Source organism: Danio rerio, chromosome 2 (assembly GCF_052040795.2).
Source record: "Danio rerio strain M-AB ecotype USA chromosome 2, GRCz13ab, whole genome shotgun sequence".
NCBI classification, from domain to species: Eukaryota; Metazoa; Chordata; class Actinopteri; order Cypriniformes; family Danionidae; genus Danio; species Danio rerio.
Window position 1 is genome coordinate 31,876,484 of NC_141022.1, and position 8,517 is coordinate 31,885,000.

The 8,517-nt window shown below is 35.3% G+C and overlaps 1 protein-coding gene and 1 long non-coding RNA gene across 11 annotated transcripts in view; one reads left to right on the forward strand and one right to left on the reverse strand.

The window, feature by feature from the left end:
- Positions 1–8,517, reverse strand: part of LOC147837115 (uncharacterized) — a 533,045-nt gene that overhangs the window by 37,190 nt on the left and 487,338 nt on the right. For 3 of the 10 annotated variants that reach the window (XR_015478588.1, XR_015478589.1, XR_015478580.1), the window contains one exon: positions 3,854–4,667. The exons of 6 other annotated variants lie outside the window; for them this stretch is intronic. The gene's annotated coding sequence lies outside the window, so the exon portion shown is untranslated. Of the gene's footprint in view, positions 1–3,480; positions 4,668–8,517 lie in introns of those variants that run through there. One more of the 10 variants, XR_015478579.1, reaches the window with a different exon arrangement.
- LOC147846381 (uncharacterized) overlaps positions 4,432–8,517 on the forward strand; it is a 5,298-nt gene continuing 1,212 nt past the window's right edge. Inside the window, exons 1-2 of the long non-coding RNA XR_015478603.1 lie at positions 4,432–8,274; positions 8,470–8,517. The exon at positions 8,470–8,517 is cut by the window's right edge and continues 676 nt beyond it. This is a non-coding gene — a long non-coding RNA (uncharacterized LOC147846381). The remainder of the gene's footprint in view (positions 8,275–8,469) is intronic.

Sequence of the window (8,517 nt, forward strand, 5' to 3'; positions counted from 1 at the left end):
ACCATTTATTAATGTACAAACCATACAGACATACTCTATCGGTCAAAAGTTTAGAGTCAGTATGTTTTAAAATAAGCTCACCAAGGCTGCATTTATTCAATCAAAAATACAATTAAAATTATAACATGTAAAATGTTATTGCACTACAAAATAACTGTTCAAAAGTAGTTTATAATTTATTTTACTAATTTATTCCAGTGATTTTAAAGATGATTTTTCAGCTTCATGACCCCAGTCTTCAGTCACATGATCCTTCAGAAATCACTCTAATATTGATTATTATTATTGCTATTATTATTGCTATTATTATTATTATTATTATTATTATTATTATTATTATTATTATTATCATGATTATTATTAATGGTAATAGTAATAAAATCAATAATGATTGGAGTAATAATTTGATACATACAAAAAGAAAAAAAAATTGTATTAAATATTTAACAATTATTATTTTTTTTACATTTACTAAATGCCACCTTGATGAAAAGAATAATGTTCTAAAAAAATATGCAAAATAAAAAATTTAAATAAAACTGACCTTAAACTTTTGACCGGTAATGTTTACAATCATTTACTTGTTACAAATTTAACAACAAACATTGCTTTCAGACATTTATACTGTATATTCTAATACAATAAAGCATTACATTAAATCTGTCATTCAAATTAAGCAATACTACAACCCCAGAAAAGGTTGGGACAATATGTAAAGCGCAAATGAAAAAATAAAGTATTTTGTTGTGATTCTAAAAAAATCATGAAGAACACATAAATTAATATTTATTGTACTGTCTGCAATGCAATACAGGTAAAAAAACAAAACAAAAAAAAAAAACACTTATTTTTATTTTTTAGTTTTCCATACTGTTTCCATACTAGTTATTCAAGATATTAACTTTTGATCAACTGTAAACAACTCATGTTATCTGGGTTATAGTTTCGTAGAAAACATGATCAATTGATCAAAACAAATATTCCACAACAACAAAATAATAACATTAGAAATACACTGTAAAAATTCTTCCAGCAATAACCTGAACGCATCCTGAATTACCTGTGGTAGTTCTGACTTTACACTTTACATTCATAAATGGTAAATAAATCATATAAAACATTGATGGTTACTGCCAAAAGCCAACATTTTTATTCAATTTTTGTTTCCTATAAAAATTGTAGTAAACTATTAGAGGATACAGTTGCCAACATGAAGCTGTTATTCTTCAGTGTACCTACTGTGCTGCTCTGTGCCAGAGTTTGTTACTCTAAAAAACCCAAACAAACAAAACAATACAGTTCTGTACTGGACAGGTCAGACAGGACAGGTCAGAACACATTTTGCTGTGACTTGACATGAACTGGCTGCAGAACACAGTACTGTGACATGAGAATGCGTTTGCAGAGGTGCCACAGCTAGTCATGGATTATCCTGTATACCGTGGTCATTTGCCAACACTGACAAATTAAAGATGGTAATTATTTTGCAGCAGAACATTTTTCAGGAAGGACAAAAATGCAGTTCATTTTCAGCAGTTACAGCTTGTTAGAACTAGCATTCTGTCCACTTTAAATCAGACACAAAGAGTCTGTCTGAGGTATTTTTCCACATTCAGGTTTGATAAATACACTCTGCTGAAAATAAAAACGGTATTTGTGAATGACTAAAATGCCTTCTTTTCAATCTTTCAATTTGAGTGAAATTACTGGACCTAAACATAGAAACCTGATAAAAATACTAATTTAAAACTGCATCTTAAGTCTATCTCTCTTGTTTTCTCTCTCTCTCTTTTCTTCTAACCCTTCTTTGCATTAAATATGCTGTTTATGTGGATACATTCAAAGAGAATCAAACATACCTGCAACAAAAACCTGCAGGTTCATATGAAAAAAAGCACATAATAAACATAACCAGGGTCTGTGTCTGCTTGGCAGATACTTTAGGCTTTTGTTCTTTTAAAAGGCTCAAGACACCCTGTAGTACTTTATTTGAAATTTTAACAGATTTGTATGTGTTGCGCATCAGTCAAGACAATGTTAGCAACTTTTCAGCTTTAATTCTGGGGAAAACTGGATAATTCTGAGCTTTTGTCTTCCGGGTGAAAATAAATCATTTTTGGGGCAGGATCAAAATCGGTGACGTATCGTGTATCTAGTGGAGAGATGATGCACTAGTTTTTCATTATTACTCAAAGCAGAGTTTTCTTATCCTATGGGAAAACTGTTGGTTTTGCAGCAAGCATTTTTGTCGGGAGAGCTCTACAAAAATTGGAGAATGGCAGACTTTGTGTTTTATCAGTTGAGTTTGTTACCATTCAGACATATTGTCTATATCCCTGCTGCTGTGTTCGCCTATGTTTAAAATCCTCCAGATTACCAGAGGGTTAATGGTGGTAATAAGAGAGACCTGCTGCACTGCTATCCACTGTGTCTGCATTCAAACCTGGGGATTGAGGAGGAGAGAAGTCCTCCTCATTTATAGGGCTTATATAAACATGATTATCTTTATAATGATATAACAAATTGTGGTTGTGTATATGAAAGCAGGACATTAAACTGTTTACTGTCTATTTCTTTGCATTGTAACTTTGTAAACTATAAAATCATGGGTCTCACGGTTTGTGTCTCATTTTGTGAGCCAACTGACAACAACAACAACAGTTGTTTGCTCCCATTTTTCCCCCTGCTTCTTCTGCTCGCAGCGCTCGGTGCTCATCTCAAAGCATATATATATATTTTAATTCTGAGGTAGAAAAAGGGGGTTTCATGGCCCTTTAAAGCAATACAGCATGCCTTTATTAGTTGCTTATGTTGGATTATGCCAGAAATACACAAATACTTATTTTTACTCTTGTTACTATTGTTACTTTGCATACACCAACATGAAAGTACAACAGTTACTATTATCAACTAATATCAGCATGTAAAAATAATATATTTCATAAACAGTTTCAAACGTAGAAGCAACTTTAAGTCAGTGCTATTTTTCAGCGATGCACAATATCACACAGGAATCTCTCCAGAGGCACGACTGGGGTTTCCACAGGGAACACAGGGACATTTAGTTCACCTGGACTCTCTGGAGGGGGGTGTTTGTTGTTTTTTGTAGCTGATAACTAAGCCCACACTGAATCTGTGCAAGTAGCAATCTGCAGTTTTCAGCAGACTTTTGGCCCATCGTTCAATGTGTTTATTTACTTCTGTAAATGTGTGTGAATATAAATTTATAATGTTTTTATATTAATTTCAGTACTAATTTTGAACATTAGGCAGATGTTTAGATAAATTATGTGCAATGAAATTTGTAAAGTAATATTTTCTGTATTTTAGGATGTATTATATGAGAGACCTGCTTTAGCCTTGTTTTCCAAACAATTGGTTATAATTGTATTTTGTTTATTTTTAATGGAGTTTCAGCTTCTACACTCTCAAAATCATTTCACTTAAATCTGGAGATTTATTTTTATAATTTATTTTCTTCACAAAACTTGTGTAGAAATAGAAAACAAAGTCCGCCCTGTCTGGCCCTGCTGATAATTTAACCAATGGCTTGCTCAATTTTTTAAAATGATTCAGCCAATTTAATCTCGCAGTCAATGCTCGTCTCTGAGGGAACAGCAGTGGAATGTAGACCATGTGAACCGGTTCTTATTTTTTTTTAAACATGCAGCTAGATAACCAAAGCAGTCCTGGAAGGAACAGTTGAAAAAAAAATCATTTTACTTGTAAAACTTGATGCAAATAAAGCCCTTGGTGCTTGGTTCTCGCTCAAATATCCCTTCTCTTATTGGATTTAAAACACAGGTAAGTGGTTGACTCATCCAATAGTGTTTTTCTTGACTTTTTTTTTTTTGCTAGAACTTTTAAATAAAGCAAAGTTGACTGTTATGATGTGCCAACTATTCAAAAACGTTTGCATAGTTGTATAGTTTTGTAAATAAAATAATATTTGTGATCACCATGTTTAAATAGCTTGTGTTTGTGTGCTGTATGTGTGTGTAGTAAAGAATCCTACAACTGTCCTGATGAATCCTGCCACCTGACAGCCTGCAGGCACCTCGTTTCTCTTGCCAGCTCCATCTGTTTATTCAGCGGTATATACAACTTCAGATAATTTTTTTATAATTAGAAAAAATAAACTTTTTTAACTGAGGTGCAGAACACTACACAGAAACCTTTCATCATTGCACAACGCAAAAGCAGGGGCTTTTTGGCTTTTTGTATTAAAGTACAGCAAGAGGGCGATTTTTTAATAATTACCCTACATTCAGGATCATTTCAAATAATTTTCTACAAAATTCAATATATCATGTCAACATTTTTAATTTCTTGAAATGAAATATTTGTACCAAATGCCCATAACCCATTCATATCTAAGTATATTTTTACAAACAAATTTTGAGAGGTTGGCCTCTCTGTAATTAGCAACGATTCAATCAGATTGATTCAAGCTAGCAATAAACAGACTGATTTCGCCCTTCTACCTTATTTTCGTTTTGGAAGAATCCTCCCTTCCACCCAACCTCATCCTTTTCCTTCCTTTACCAGGGGGAGCTCTCAAGACCTACCTGATCTCGGACGCCCTTATATTCTTATTGACCAGATGGGAGCCCTGGGTCTCAATTATCTCCAAGCTCAGGGTTCTCTTCTGGGACAGCATGCCAAACCTGCCAGTGTCAAGCAATATCTAAGAGTAAACTCCCAAATATATTTCTACATTTGCTGTAGGGCCATTAAATGCATGATTCTGATTTGCTGATAAACATTCTAAAGTGTGCACATATCAGGCAGATCATGATTACATTGTAGATCCATATCACAAAGCCAAATACTTTTGGTTATACAATACAATACAACACTCAAAATTCAATCAAATCAAAACTATAGGCTTTGAATAAGATATATAATAAACTAAAAATATATACAGGAGTTGACTGATGACGAAAAACTGACATATGCCTATATGGAAAATAATTAACTCCAGGTTATTTAATTATAAAAAATGCACACCTGATATGGCATCATCACTCCAGGAGTTCATTATTTTCTAATAATTCAATGGCCAGTTGACAGCTACTTTATACTGCAGATGTTAAACCTCTCTTGAAAAAGAGCAACCTGGATAACACCATATTGAGCAACAGGCCGATTTCAAATCATTGACATCAAATCATTGGCAAAATCATTGAAAAAGTTGTTTTTAACCAGGTTAACAAGTTCTTAAGCTTCAATAGACGCTTAGACAATTGTCAATCTGGTTTCCGAGCACATCATAGTACAAAGAGCAACCTTTTAAAAATAATTAATGATATTAATCTAAATACAGATTTAGGCAAACTAATAGTGTTGGTATTGCTTGATCTCAGTGCTGCATTTGGCACTGTTGATCACAGCATACTTCTGGACAGGCTGGAAAACTGGATTGGGCTGCATGGGGCGGTCCTCAAATGGTTAATATCTTACACTGAAGGGAGAGGTTACTATGTCAGAATAGGTGACTGTAGACTGAGGTGTCCCACAAGGTTAAATTCTGGCACCTCTTTTGTTGAACCTTAATACAGTATGCGTCCACTGAGCCAAATAATGAAAAAGAACCAAATCTTCTACCACAGCTTTGCTGATGATACTCAGGAAAGCACTCTACTTAGCCTTATTGCCTGATGACTGCATTGCTGAAGTGAACAGTGGAGTGTGCCAAAAAAAGAGAAAACTGAAGTCATTGCATTTGGGAACAGAGATGAGGTTATCAAGGGTAAAGCAACAAAAAATAAGGTCTAAAATCTTGGTGTGATTCTGGAGTCAGATATGAGTTTCAGTAGTCATGTCAAAGCTGTGAAAAAATCAGCATACTATCACCTCAAAAACAGCAAGAATTAGATGCTTTGTTTCCATTGAGTAGGCAGTGCTGTCGCCTCACAGCAAGAAGGTCACTGGGTTGCTGGTTAGATTTTTGGCGTTTCTGTGTGGCGTTTCTGTGTGGAGTTTGCATGTTCTCCCTGCATACGCGTGGGTTTCCTCCCGGTTTCACCCAGGATAAGTTGGCGGTTCATTCCTCTGTGGCGACCCCAGATTAATAAAGGGACTAAGCCGACAAGAAAATTAATGAATGAACTTAAGAGAAACTTCATGCTTTTATCAGCAGCAGGGTGGATTACTGTAATGGATTCCTCACCAGCCTTCCCAAAAAGACATTTAGACAGTAACAGCTTATCCAGAATGCTGCTGCCAGGATTCTGACCAGAACTAGAAAATCAGAGCACATCACACCTCCTCAGGTCTTTGCACTGGCTCCCAGTTACAGTCAGAATAGATTTTAAAATATTATTACTTGTCTGTAAATCACTCCGATATTAAGGATTAAATAAACTAGAAATTCCAAGAGTTCATTCAAAGCAGGGTGAATTAGCCTTCAGCTACTATGCCCCTCACTGCTGGAATCAGCTTCCAGAAATGATCAGATGTGCTCCAACATTAGGCACATTCAAATCAAGACCTAAAACACATCTGTTTAGCTGTTCCTTTACCGAATGACCACTGTGCTACGTCCAACAGAACGCACTATTATGTCTTTTTTTCCATTCTTTTATAATCTGTTTAACATATTTTAATCAGTTTTTAATAATTTTGTTCTTTGTTTTTATTTTCTTATACTTGTCTCTTTTATCCCTGTCTATGTGAAGCACATTGAATTACCATTATATGTGAAATGTGCTATATAATTTAACTTTCCTTTTCATGCCATATGAATAAGGCCTAAAAATATTGAAATCCATGTGCTTTTTCCGCAATTACACAACTTTAGGTTATAACCAATCTGAGCCACAAGGGAGGAAAAAAAAGGAAATTGGGTCACTCGAGCCATGCAGTATAAATGTGGTAAATAAGTAGAATTTTCTAGGAGAGGAAGAGTTTGCTTCTATGATAATTTCATGATTCTTTGACGAAGTAAAAAATAAAACTAGTAGCATTTGAAGTATACAGCTTTTACAACAATATGAATGTAATTCGCTGTCAATTCTGAACAATTTTACATGTCCTTGCCAAAGCAAATTAATAGTAAAACGCATATAATAATAGCCCCCAAACTTTTGAAAGCTAGTGTTATATTCTCTGTAAAACAGGGCCAAGCCTAAACGCAATGCCCACACACCTCTTCTCGCCCGAACATGATTGGCTTGAATCCTGTTATTGCTTCAAAACCACAATTTCACTCATGCTGCTCTAACCCCAAGTCGTCCCCAACCAAGTTTTGCTGCTGAGCTGCACAAAGCCACCTCTGATTAAGGTAATTATTGTGATATGTAGTTGTGAAAGCATGTCATTCCACCGTGAGATTAAAACTCTTACTCTTCATAAGCCATTCATTTATAAATTGGCTGATTTGAAAAGACTCGCAAACTGTGCCACACTGTGTCATCTAAATCATCTACATGAATAATGACTGTCGGGTTGTGTGGAGACTCGGTGGAGAGGCCATCATTCTGTATTAGTGCTGCAGAGAGGCCTTTTCATAGCCGCCGCTAAATATTATCAGCGAGCTGTGCTTTCACAGGGGGTGATGCGTTTGAATTTGCATTACCATTACCACTGTGTCTTGCTGAGCTGCCTTCAATTGACCGGCTCTCTTTCTTTCTCACTGTTTTTCTACTTCAGCGGACTGGTAATGGCATGTGGGATGGAGGTCAGTTTACATGGCCGCTTTGAGAGTGCAGCTAAGCTTTAGTTGAGGAGCTCCAGGCACCTTTGCTCTACGCCGGGCCAAAGGTAGGTCTCTGCCCAGTCAACCCTATGCCACCCTCTGGGGAGAAGAAGACTGAAGGTTTTTCTCTGTCAGAAGGCTCTCTCTCTCGCTCTCGTCATTCAGAAAGACAATTGGCCTTAAGGCAGTGTAGGTGGGTCGGTTCACTCAGTGGCCATCTTGGTAACATCCCCTAAAGCAATGTATGTGTTCTCTCGTGTCTGCTTGAATGAGGAAGACTGAAATCTCCTTTTTTATTTTTGGTCAAGATTAGGTTTAAACAATAGATCCAAGAAATTTGTGAATGTTGCAGTTTGCTTCTTTTTAATCTTGAATCTGAAGCATGTTCCAGAGGGTTTTCAACTTTTGAGATGCCACAAATCTCAATATGATTATCCTCATAGTCTCATGGACTCATAGTTTCTTGTTTAATTTGGGGGATTTACACCTACCCAACTTTAAATATTAACAGTTCTTGACCCCAGTAAACTACAAAAAGGTATCATTGATAAGTAGACACTTTGGGCTTAACTGTGGTACACTGAAAAAAGTGTTGCATGCAGAACTGTTGCAAACAATTTATTTGTGTTGAATTTAAACAATCAAATTAAATTGAATAATGTTCAACTTAATTTGTTTGTTTAAATTCAACACAATTAAATTGTTTACAACTACTTAACGTAAAAAAATTGAGTAAATCCAAGGAATCATCTTTGAATAATTTTTTTCAGTGTAAAAGGGGTTTCATGAAAACTGTTCAATATTTGATTTTCCATATA